This window comes from Capsicum annuum, chromosome 4 (assembly GCF_002878395.1).
Source record: "Capsicum annuum cultivar UCD-10X-F1 chromosome 4, UCD10Xv1.1, whole genome shotgun sequence".
In the NCBI taxonomy this organism is placed as follows: domain Eukaryota; kingdom Viridiplantae; phylum Streptophyta; class Magnoliopsida; order Solanales; family Solanaceae; genus Capsicum; species Capsicum annuum.
The window spans coordinates 199,872,685-199,886,743 of NC_061114.1; positions in this window are offsets into that span (position 1 = coordinate 199,872,685).

Below are 14,059 nucleotides of genomic sequence, written 5' to 3' on the forward strand. Positions count from 1 at the left end.
GACACAGAATTCCCAAACCACTCAAACACAGATGCACCTGGAAATTAAAACTTGACCACTCGGGTCCGACAATTAATAGAGGCATAAGAAGAATATAGCCAGTACATACCCAGAATCACATCAAAATCTACCATGTCTAACTCAATCAGATCAGCCAACAAGACTCTGTGAAGAACGGTAATAGGACACTTTTTATACACTTTCTGGGCAACAATCGAATCACCCACTAGGGTAGAAACTAGGATAGGCTCGGGAATAATCTAAGGACTCATTTCAAAATTCACAGTAATCAAGGTGTAACATATGAGAAACTGGATCCAGGATCCAACAAAGCATACACATCAAACTGAAATATACAAAGTATACCAGTAACAACATCGGGAGAGTCCTCCTGTTCCTGGCAGGACGGTAAAGTATAGAATCTATTCTGGCCCTGCCGCCAGCATTGCTAGAAGAGGCACCCTGAGTTGGGGCTGGGCAAGTTGCTGGAACTTGAGCACTAACAGTCTGAGTCTGGGTCTGAGGGCGATAGTCACGACGCCCTTGTCCATCCTGTGGACAATCTCTAACTCTGTGACCCATGTCACCACACTAAAAAAAACCCCTCTTCTTACCCCAACACTCACCCGAATAAACCTTACCATACTTAGGACACAAGGGACGATTTTCCTTACTGCCAGCATTGTACTGGGACCTGGATGCATATGACCTGCTACCTTGCTCCTGCCTACCTCTAGGCACGGGAGCACTAGCAAATGACGGTGCTTGCATAGACGAACGATTATGATACTGAGGGTGACTCTCTCTCTACAATCTAGTCTAACCTTGTTCGTGCTACTCAAACCTAGCTCTCTTATTCCCTCTCATTCTATCTCTCTCCTTAATCTTGTCTACCTCAATCTATTAGGCATAAGTCATTAGCCTAGAAAGAATCATCTCACAATTCAGAATAGCAGACCTACACTCCTTAACCACATAACTAGACACTCCAATCACAAACTTACTCATACTAGCCCAATTATCAGCCACTAAGTCAGGAGCATACTTGGCCAACTGATTGAACTTTAGACAGTACTCCCTAACAGTCATAGAGCCCTGTCGTAGGTTCATAAACTCTTCCATCTTTTCCTTCCTCATCTCCAAAGGGAAAAACTTATCTAGGAATGCATCTTGGAACTTTTACCAGTTGTAGGGACAGGTCGCTTACCTCTACCTTTCCTCCAAGCAACAACCCAGTCATAAGTAAGGTCTTTCAACCTATACGCAGCCAACTCAACACAATGTTCCTCAAATATATGCATAACCTGAGTAATCTTCCGTACCTTCTCTAAAAACAATCGTGGATCCTTATCAAACTAGGACCCATAGAATTTTGGTGGATTCATCTGCATGAAGTCATGGATCCTGGCAGTAGCTGAATCACCTCCCTGCTGCTATAGAGCCGGGGCTGGGTTGGCCTGAACATTTGTAGTAACAGCTTAGGCCAGCGCCCAAAAGGCTGCCTGAAACTCAATATGAGACATATTTTTATTCAATGAGTCAGCGGGTTGAGGTTGCTGACCATTATTATTTTTTCTCACTCAACGTGGAGGCATACTTTTGAAAGAGAAGGGCACGAATCAATAGCAGAGAGAGACACTTTAAGCATGATAGACTTCTGAAAGAAAGAATCATACCTTTTCCTAAAACGACTTGTAGCCTCTTGCTCATAGATATGGTGCGCTACACACCGATGATCAAGACTCTACTTAACGCGACTTGTCAGACTCCCTAGGACACCTTAAAACCTTAGGCGCTGATACCAAGTTTGTAACGCCCCAGAAAATGGGTCCCAGAGTATCACACAGTGCTTGAGGCTACGAGTAACCTCAAGCTAACCCTTTGAGCCATTTTCATTCAATTCAACACAAATCAATGGGGTTTCCATAAATAACCCTCAAATATCAATAGAGTAATCATTATCCAAGAATAAAAGAATTTCAAAAAGATAACAAAATACGACTTATTAGTCAACTCCCAACATCTATACTAGTCTGACAAGCCTGTAAGAAAATCAATAAAACTAGCGAGCCATTGAGATATGCCCCAACTGACTCATACTTAGTTATCAAATATGATCAATTCCATGAAACCAACATCAGACATCATGACCTCGAAACATGAGGACTCACCACAATAGAGGATGTAGAATAGTATGTTCGAAGAATCACTGTCGAACCTGGAACTGAGCACCTAAACCTACATTTCGAGAAAATGCAACCCAAATTCGAAGATGTGGGTCAGTACCATGGAAAGAAACTGAGTATGGGGGTGTATGCAGTTGTATAAACATCATCATCATAAATATTTATAAGAAATATACAGGAATTATGAAAGACTCACATAGCCATAAGAAAATCATCATAATCAAGAGAGGATGAAATAAGTACAATAACATATGTGAGTCATCACATAATTTGTCAATCACTTTCAGTTCATCAAGAATATCAATTCTCATAATTTAAATATCATTTAAATCTTTCGAAAGAAAAACTTTCACAATTCCACTTTCAAATCACTTCACCATTCACCATAGACACAAGGAAACACGCACACACTGGGAGATCCTATAACCGACATAAACCATGTGAGATACATGGAGTCCAACATACAACCTACGTAGGAATGTAAGGTCGGTTTATACCACCCACTCGGTGATAAATATTTCACCTAGACTTAGCTCAGATCATTTCAAAGACAATCCATAACAAAATAATTTCAGTAATATTTAAAATATACATCAGGAGCCATCATGCTTCCCATTTATCAAAATCAACCACGTTGTGGATTTCTTTCATACTCGAGTTCAAAGCAACTCCATTAAGACCAAAAGGTTAAATCATTAAAAATATCTCAAATATTCAATATCAACGTGCTTATAACACACACTTTCTCAAAAAAACACAATTTTCAATGGGGATTCACAACCCAAATATCAAAATCAAGATAAATATCATTCAAGATTATGCTTTATATCTCCACATATGCAAATTCATCTTTCACAATCATAAACATCAAGATTTCATAATAATCATCATAAGATATGGGTTCATGCTTCAAATTCGGAAAAATCAAGTAAAAATCATGCCTTTGTAAAGAAAATTACTTTTGGGCACAAGAACGAAAGAGAGTTCTTGTTGAAAAACCCCATATACCTTGAATGATGAACTTTAGATCAATACTCATTTTTGAGATGTTAATCGTGCCTTTGAATAATGGTTCTTGGTGTTCTTGAACAAGAAACTTGGAATCTTGAATAAATTTGCAGAATTATTGGTGAACTTTGGAGGTTCTTAAAGTTGGATGTAGGAGCTTAGGGTTTTCTTTTTGAGGGAATTTGATGAAACATAACATATAATGCTTCTAATATGCTTTAATATAGGGTTTGGACGGATTTTGGGTGAGGGGGAGTGACCAAAACGCCCCTAAAAATCAAATAATTCTCGAATCTATCCTTTGGTGGACTGTTTTGATAGTCTGAAGTAGATCAACCATAATGTTATACTCCGATATCCAAATTGGATGAAACCAATTTCATTAGAAAGAGAATTCTCATATATTTCCATTGATATATAGTATCTCACCCAGATCATTGTGTACAAAGAGTTATGATTGTTTGAAGTTGAACCAAAAATTTGCTTTTGATAGGCTGAAGTAGATCGACCATAACTTTTTGCTCCGATAGAAAAATTGGATGAAACCAATTTCATTAGAAAGAGGACTCGCAGAGATTTCCAGTGATATATAGTAGATCACCCAAATCTTTATGTATAAGGAGTTATGATCGTTTAAATTTGGAACAAAAATACGCCAAGCCTCAGTACTTTTTCCTGCATGTTTTACTGTTCACTACTATTCACGGTTCGATCGGAATGTTTATAACTCATCGCTTAGGTGTCCATTTTGGATGATCCACATATCGTTGGAAACCTTATTCGATACTCTACATAATAGTGGGTCATAATATAAGACATTATGCACGAAAAACTTATAATTTATTCTAGAAGATAGAACCCAACACGTTTACGCATAAAATTTCAACGAAAAATTTCTCGGGGTATTACACAAACAAGGCCATAGGATTAGGTATTGGCTAAAGGTTGGCCAGAAGTGTGTCGAAGTTCGTCAACAAGGTCAATCCAACTTTTTATCATCTCCCACAGGTCGCTGGACTCCGCATGGTGCCACTTTCAATGCCACCAGTGGGCAACACCAAAATAGACTGCATGCTTACAAGACTCGACATGATTAGGAAAGTTCTATTGATATGGTTATGGGTACATTACAAGTCTTCCATCTTTATATTTTTACATTGTTAGAGATTATAGCTTCACTTTTATTTATGACTACTTATATTGTTGTAGACTTTGCTTTTAGTCCCAAAATATTGGTAAAGCTTTTCTCAATGTCTACCTCAGTGGGTAAGTCTAGTATAGCTAGATGGGTATATAAGAATTTCTTGGTCACAGTGTCTTAGAAATTTGATTCAATTGACCTTGTAGAGTTAGAGATGACTAATTTTGATGTTATTCTAGACATGGACTGGCTCCACTCGTGCTATGCGTCTGTTGATTGCAGAAATAGAATTGTCTAGTTCCATTTTCCTAATGAACCAGTTATTGAATAAAGGGGTAGTATTTCAGTTCTTAAGGGTCATTTTATTTCATATCTTAAGGCAAGAAGGAATATACCCAAGGGGTGTATTTACCATCTCGTCTGAGTCAAGGAATCAAATTCTAAAACCCCAATCCTCGATTCAGTTTTGGTAGTAAGAAACTTTCCAAATGTGTTTCTCAAAGATCTTTCTGTGGTTCCTCCAGATTGGGAAATTGACTTTGGAATAGATCTCTTTCTAGATACCCAGCCTATCTCTATTCCACCTTACAGAATGGTTTCAACTGAGCTTAGGGAATTGAGGGAATAGTCGAAGGATATCTTATATAAGATTTTCATTAGGCCTAGTTCCTCATGAGGTGCTCCATTTCTATTCATGCACAAGAAAGACGGTTGTCTTAGGATGTGCATCAACTGCCATCAATTGAAAAATATCATAATCAAGAATAAATATCCTTTCCCTAAGATTGATGACCTATTCGACCAACTTTAGGGTGTAAGTTATTTCTCTAAGATTGATCTCAGATTCGACCTATTGTCATGTTATTTTTTGTGATGGCATTTGAGTTGATCCTAAAAAGACTGAAGCAGTGAGAAATGAGCCTAGACCCATCTCTCCATCAAACATTAGGTGTTTTGGGGGTTTAGGTAGATATTATAGACGATTTGTCAAAGCATTTTCTTCTATTGCTTCTCCCATGTCTAGACTAACCTAAATAAAAGTCAATTTCCAGTGATCAGATTCCTACGATAAGAATTTTTAGGAGTTGAAGACTCGACTCACTTCCACTCTAGTCTTGATTTTTCCAAATGGCATAAATGGGTTCGTAGTATATTATAATATTTCTAGATTTGGTTTTAGTTTTGTATTAATTTAGAGAAGTAGGGTCATTCCTATGCCTATAGATAGCTTAAACCCCATGAAAAGAATTATCCAACCCATGATCTTGAGTTGGCAGTTGTTGTCTTTGCCTTAAGAATTTTGAGGCATTACCTATAATATCCTATACTTTTTCCTACCTTGAAATTATCCCAAGAATGTTAGAAGCCATCTTTGAAAGATGAATACATTTTTGTACATGTGAAATTTTAATATTTTCACTTTTTATCATATGATAAATTAAATTATCTTTCCAATGATACCAAATTCGTCCAAATTTGGTATCAGAGTAGAAAGTTATGGACGTTTTACTCAGAGCTTCCAGAATTGCCAAGGTACGATGGACAGGTTGACGGACCATCAACCCAGCTCCAGATCGTCGCCTTGACCATCATAGCCAATGAGTGAGTCAACCTTCTGGATAACGTGCGACAGACCGTCGAACTTATGACGGACCGTCGAACATGAGACGGACCATCGAACTTGCGACGAACCATCAAACTTGCGATGGACCGTCGCCCAACCCATCGCTACCTAGGCAGTGAGACCCTATTCTAGTCCACGTGCAATATTCGGAATGATGGACCATCACACCAGCGACGAACTATCGCATGAGCCATCACCGATCTCATTCAGTTATTTTTAAGTCATTTTTATAGGGGTATTTTGGTCTTTTTCCACCCGTTTATATACCTAGTCATATCTGACCAAGGCTCATAATTTCATTATTCTTCCACAATATTAAAATTTGGGTTTTCTCCCTAAGAGCAATCCTTAATCATCAAAATCCAAATCTTCTTCAAGATCTAAGAGATTCAAATTCTTCAAGTTCAAGAACTTTAAGAAAACTCACTACCAGGTATGCATAGTATTTATTCATGAACTCCTTTCATCTATGAAGCCCCAGAATCTTTTTCCAAAGTTTAAGTGTATGAATTTCACGGTGGAGTTGTTTTTGTTCATGTTGAGAATGACCAACTGAATTCTAATCCATGTTAGGTGATAAATTTTATATGGAATTGATTAGTATAGATGTATATTCATGTGAAACTATGAGTAAAACCTTGGATGATGAAATTAGAGTTGAATCATGATGTTTATTTGTTGTATGATGTTCTCTACATATACAATGCTTACCATGTGTTTGATTAAATGCCTATGTGAAGGAAAAATGCCCACCTAGTATGATATTATGAAATGCCCCTTTATGTACAAGCTTATGCATGCCACATGTTTGATGAATTGCCTAAATAAATGAATTATGGGTTATGATGATTGGTCATGTATTCAAGAAAGTCATGCTTTGTCAGTTTCTTTCCATCGAGTCCTGGGGGTACTTGTACCCGAAAATTTAGTTGTATGCCTAGTGCTAGTATCATGTTTTCATGATATCCTCAGTGAAGCCATGATCCATAGAACTCAGTCAGTCATGTGACTCAGGAAAGATTAGTAATTCAAAAACCTTAGTAATCTCACGAACTTAGTTAGTTGTCAGATATTCAGCAGTATTTCATTAGTTAACGGAATTTAGTAAACTCAATCCATGTTCAGATCAATTAATCATGTTCAGTGTCTATTCAGATGAGAGTAGAAATTAGAACTGAGTGAACCCAAGGATGGCAACTCATCAGTCAGTAGAGGGTGTGATTCTTAGAAGCAATTCTTCCATTCCAGAACTACGTAGCCAGCGTAGGTTGAGATATCATACATACTAGTTGAGGGTAGATGAGGTGGCTTAACTTGCTAGTTGAGGGTTCCGACTATTTTTGTTAGAGTAACCTACTAGTTGAGGGTCACTCATATGTTATCCTTACTAGTGGTGCGGTATTGACACCCTTCTAATCGGGGAAAAGATTGGAACCTAATTCAGCTATAATGTGTCATTTGAGGCATGTCGGTTAGATGACTACCTCCCAACATTTCAGTATCGATATCAGTAAAAGAACTTAGATAGTTTTTCATATCTCAGGACTGTCAGATACAGTATGGAACTTAGCTAGTTCCATCAGATTTAGGACTGTCAAATATAGTCACTCATGTTATTAGTTATCATAACTCAGTCATTAGTTATGTTAGTCATCAGTATACTTATATTATCACAATTTTACTCATAGTTACTATGTATTAATGAATGTACTCTCATGTTTATATTAGTCAGTTAGCCAGTATTGTTCATGCATATGACCCCATGTATTCAGCCTACCTCACATGCATACCAATACATTCAACGTACTGATGTATTTGTACCATGGTGTCTTATACCATAGGTTCAGAGACACGAGCTGTAGAGTATTAGTACATTCCAGTCTCAGTAGTCGGAGTTAGAAGTAAGTCCTCATCTTTAGAGGACATGATCATTAGTTTATTATCTCATTAATTTATTTATTAGTTGGAGTTAGTTAGGGACATTTTCCATCAACTCCTTATCCAGATAGTCATGTTTTAGAGGCTTTACAGACTACAGTATGTTCAGATAGCTTATTTCAGTTTTTTTGGGTATTTCATACCCCATCAATATGTTACAATTTATCAGATCTTATGTTATAGTTTTGAATCTTATGGCCTTCCAGTTCATGTTTCCATATTATATAGTATATTATGCAGTATATAGGTACAGATATCAGGCATGGGTTAGCTTGTGGTCCTTTGGGGTTATAAGCATCGTGTAGCATTCTGGGTACCAGTTTTGGGGCGTTACATTACCTTTATAGGGTTCATGATGATTTGTTCATGGATCATAAGAGTTTACAGTATGTTTTTATGCAAAAAATATGAAATCTTCATTAGAGATGGTGGCTTGAATTAATGAAAGACTATGATATAAGTGTGTTGTATTATCTAGGCAAGGCCAATGTAGTTGTGGATGCCCTTAGTATATTGTCTATGTATAGTGTTGCCCATGTTGAGAATGATAAAAAGGAGTTATTCTATGAGGTTCATCATCTTGCTAGGTTAGGAGTTTGATTAGTTGATTCGATCGAAGGTAGTATATGGGTTCAAAATGGTTCAAAATCTTCATTGGTTGTCAAAGTAAAAGAAAAGAAAGGCAGGGATCCTAATTTGGTTAAGTTGGAGGAGGCAGTTAAAGGTCATGAGGTGGAGTCTTTATCCCAAGGTGGAGAAGGTGTGCTTTATTATCAAGGAAAACTATGTGTTCCATGTGTTGATGGTCTAAGACAGCCAATATTATCTAAGGTGCATGGTGCACGATACTTTATCCACCCAGGAGCAACTAAGATGTGCCATTATTTGTAAGAAATCTATTGGTGGAGTGGTATAAGGAATGATATTTCGGAGTTTGTCGTACGTGCTCAAATTGTTAGCAGGTAAAGGTTGAGCACCAAAGGCCTAGTGGTACACTATAGGAGTTTAGTATCCTCACTTTGATGTGGGAGGTAGTGAACATGTATTTTGTGACAAGGTTGCCTTGTAGGCATCATCAGCATGATTTGATATGGGTTATTATAGATAAAATGACCAAGTCGGCTCATTTCTCGCCAGTTCATATTTCATTTTCAGTTGCATGGTGTTCCATTGTCTATTATTTTAGATAGAGGTACTCAATTTACCTCACACTGTTGAAAGGCTTTTCAGAAGGGTCTTGGTACCCAATTTTACCTCAGTACAGCTTTTCATCCTCAGACAGATAGTTAAGTAGAGAGGATCATTCATACTTTAGAGGACATATTGAGGGCCTGTGTTATTGACTTTAAGTTTAGTTGGTATGACTACTTACCTTTTATTGAGTTTTCCCACAACTATAGTTGTCACTCTAGTATTTAGATGGCTCCGTTTGAGGCTCTCTATGGAAGAAGATATATGTCTCCTATTGGTTGGTTTGAAGTAGGAGAGGCTGCTTTGATAGGGCCACATTCATTTTATGAGGCGGCGGAGAAAGTTCAATTGATTTAGGAAAGGCTGAAGACAGCCCAAGGTCATCAAAAATCTTATACACATGTGAGGAGGAGAGATCATGAGTTTGATTTTGGTGACCTAGTTTATTTGAAAATTTTACCCATAAAGAGGATGAAGAGATTTGGTAAGAAGGGGAAGCTCAGTGCCCGCTATGTTGGCCCATATAAATTTTTAAGTCATTTTGGGGAGATAGCTTATGAGTTGGAATCACTTTTAGAATTGGCATTAGTGCATCCGGTGTTCTATGTCTCTTTATTAAGGAAATGCATTAGCGACCCAGCTTTAATTGTGCCCTTACAATGTGAAAGATAGTCTCTCCTACGAAGAAATCCCGATTAAGATCTTTGACTGTCAGATTCCTAGGCTGAGGATTAAAGAAGTCCCCTTGGTTAAGGTTCCAGGGAGAAATCAGTCCATTAAGGGAGCTTTCTGGGAAGCAGAAGCAGATATGCAAGCCAAGTATCCTCATCTCTTTTCTATAAATTTCAATTCAACTTGAGGTAATGGTTTCCCTTAATTGATTTTCTGATTTTCTATCTCAGCTACATAACCATCCTCATGTCATAGCATACATTCAAGAATTTAGTTTAGTCCACGTATTATGTTTCAGACTCAGGTATTGAATCACAATTCAACTCATGGGTATTTAGTAGACGATCTTGTCTTTTCTTAGTATTTCATCCAAGTTAGTATCATTTGAGAATGAATGATCCCAAGGTGGATATATTGTAATACCCCACATTTCAAGATCGTTGTGCAACATACGACTCCTTTCCTTAAGTCGTATACACAACATACGAGTCTAATGTTATAGTCAAATCCAAGACATCATGAAATGTTTAACATTTTATTTTAGGTACGAATCGACCCTTAGATTCGTAATATCACTATATGAGTCGTACGAAGATAAGTTGTAAGGTCAGTAGCCTAGGTTCTCTATGTTTTTTTCCAAGTTACAAGTGGTGGATACAAGTCTTAATAACTTATTACAAGTCATAAAATGTTACTCGTATACGGAATAGCGAAGGATCTAAGAATCAAGACTCATGTTTTGATAGCTTTATAAGTTTCTTGGATATATATATATATATATATATATATATATTTATATATATATATATATATATTTATATATATATATATATATATATATATTAAGTCCTCAAATGTCTCCTAGCTTATGAATGAGTCGAAACATCCCTTAGCGATTAAGTTCTTATGAAGAATATAACTTCTATTAAACAAAGAATTTATGAGGTAAAGACTCACCAATAGATAGATAATTGAATTATTTTTCTAATAATAGCAATTTTACCTCAATCCGATATCGAGGTGAAAAGTTATGGCCAAATTACTAAACATTGTCAAAGTTGCTAGTGGGTACAACTCACTGATGATGAGTCATAATCAGACCATATGAGTCATCAGGAGAATCCATACCCATGATGGTAGGGGTCAAAATTTGAGTTCCTAGTGATAACTTAAGGTACGGCCCGTAACCATAACTTATGAGTCGTGCCCAAACTTGTCGGGACGACTTCCAGACATTTTCCTGACAATTTCTAAGGATTTTTTGGTCTTTTCCCACTCTTTGAAACCCAAAACTACGTCTTTTCACCTCTAAAAATGGTTTTCAAGCGTAAAAACTACCCTAACCTATCATAACTCAAATATCATCCATCACCGAGCAAAGGGGGTGATTTTTTTCTCCCCAAAACCTACTATGATTCATCAAATTCAAGTTCAATACCAAGAAATTTATCAAGACTTTAACATTCAGGTATGTGGGGTATTCATCAATGGGTTCCATCCATCCATTATGTCCCAAAAATCCCCTTTTATTCAAGTATGGATTTTTAATCTTCTTTTATGAAATTATCCATGTAAATCATAAATTTAATCTATGCCATCTTAGAAATTTAAATTCAAGCCATGTCAACAAGTTTTCGCCATGAAAATTAGATTACTTCATGCTTTGAATTTCAAATAATCATGTCATATTCAATTTCTCCCATGTAAAATTGTCAAATTATGAATTAAACCATGTGAAATTGTTATCCTTCCAAGTTTAATACATTCATATATAAATTCATTGACTTTATCAGTTTGGTGACTGATAACGCTCAACTTACACTTTAGTTTGGTGCAAGGCAATCGTCGTTAATATATTTACCCAACTTTGGAGTCGGGGTCGAATCCTCAAGGAACAATGTGAGTGGCGATTAAACTAGTTTGAAATTATAGCTACAAGTTCAATTCAAACAAATGGTACGAAAATATAAATTGGGGATTTAAGTTTCACAGAGAGTTAATTGTCACTTTTAATATTTTAGTGTTTGTAATCAATCTAAATGGAAAACCAGAGATATGTTCACCATGGGTTTCTAGAATTGACTGATACTAGGTAATGCTTGAGATTCTTGGAGTAAGTAGGAACAATAGAATATCCCTGACGACTATAATATCTAACTTATCTTTCAACTACACCAGACAATTTATTATCTAATTATCTCAAACTTAGATAAATTATCTATTTCCAATAAGATGTTATCTCAGGTAGAGTAATCTAGTTATGGCATTAATCATTGAACAGAAGGTTGGTAGCTTCTGAGTCCCTATTGATAATTCATGACCTCTAGTCTATTTCTCCGTTAGAAGCAAATAAAACTTGAGGCATAATCTAATGTTTGCAACCACTAGATTTCAGTTAAAACAACAGAAGCTACCAACTGTTACACCTAGCATCATAACAAACCCTAATCCATGGATTCCATAAATCCGGCTAATGGAATTAGCCGCTCATAATTTGATGAACAAAATAACAAGTTGAATTCATCATAATAAGGATAAACTTATGAATGGATGAAAAACAACAAGTAGTTTCTTCAATTTACTCACGAGACAGAAAACCAAAAATAGTTCATAAGTGCCTTTTTTTAAAGAAACAAGAAAAATATTTGATGGTAAAGATGAAGTAATGTTACGTGCTTCTCTTCAGAAGTTCTTATCTGATAATTAATGATCGATCCCCCTAAAAAACCCCTAAAACAAGTCTTTAAATAGTCAACCCTAAATAAAGAAATAAATTTAAAGTTTCAGTTTTCACTTCGGATTGGACGAAGATGATCTTAATGGCGTGTCAAATGTCTGAAGAGGTGTACGATATGTCGTCAAAGTTTCTAGTGAATTTTTATCTTCTGACTCTTTGGACAGCAAACCTAATGGCGTGTCAAAATTCTTGACGGCGCGTGACAACTGCCGTCACAACTTCACTGGAAATCAGTATTCTCTGTTTTTGGTTGACGGTGATTTTGACACCATGTCACATAATTAATGGCCCATCCTAAAAATCATCACATTTCATCTCAGTTTCTCAGGTTCTGTCTAAGCTTGATGGCAACTTTGACAGCCTATCCCATGTATGACGGCACTTCAGAATTGACGTCAGCTATACTTCAGCTTATTTAGACCAGATTCCAACTAATTTATTCTTCTTTCCTTTAGTTTTCTCCCCGATCACTTGTATCTGCATTAACATATTAAAAACAATCAAAAATAACAAAAGTTGCTTAAGACCTCGCTATTATTCAGAGTTAAAAGCTTCAAATGTGTTAGCATCGGCTCACACATCAGTGACACATATAATATTTTGGGTCTTTGAATTATGAGTTTATGTCACTGTTCAAGTGTTTTTATCAAATTTGTAATCATTCAGTGTTGGTGGGTTATGAACACCCGATAAATATGTGTTTACTTATGTTTCAGATTTGTGGAGTAATGAGTCAGTCCATTCAAGATTTTTTTGCCATACTCAGTTTTTATGATCATCTTGAGCACTATCAGTTGAGATGTTCAATAGACCTTAGTCAGTAACAGTTCAATTCAATTAGGCATGGGGTTTAGCACCGAGTGAACCTAGGGATAAGGGCTCCCCTGCCAGTAGAGAGTGTGACTTTAGTAGCAATCCCTAAGTTCTAGAACTACATAGCTAGTGTAGGTTTTTAGAGGTCTTCCTTCTAGTTGAGGATTGACATTATCTTAGGGGAACCTTCCAGTAGAGGGTGACTCCCTAGTCCTTCGAGACACTGGTTTAGTAGATCCACATAGCCAGTGCTGATACCTGTGGCAAGGTACTAATACTCTTCAAACTGAGGTTACAGTTTAGACCCCGATTAGCTCAGATTAGGGCATGTCAGTTACATGATTTCTCCCATAGTTTTAGTCAATACTCAGTGTATATCAGTTAAGATTTGCTTGACCAAGTAGTCAGATTATCAGTGATTCGGTCAGTCAGCTTTACATATTACATCCAGCCCATGCCTTACTTGGTCGTGCATTCTCAGTTTTACATGCTCATGCATCCATGTTATTTTACCATATGTATTTTAGATAGTCTTTACCTCACATACCAGTACATTCAAAGTAATGATCACATACTTTAATCTTACACTATGTTGTCTTATAACATAAGTTCGGACGTACAGTTTCCCAACCATCCCTTGATAGCTCAGTAGTTCCTCGCAGCAGTAGTGGTGAGTCCTCGTCCATCGAGGGCATGACATGTTATTTCAGTATTTTCTTATTTTTAATCAGTTAGGGTTAGTTGGGGGT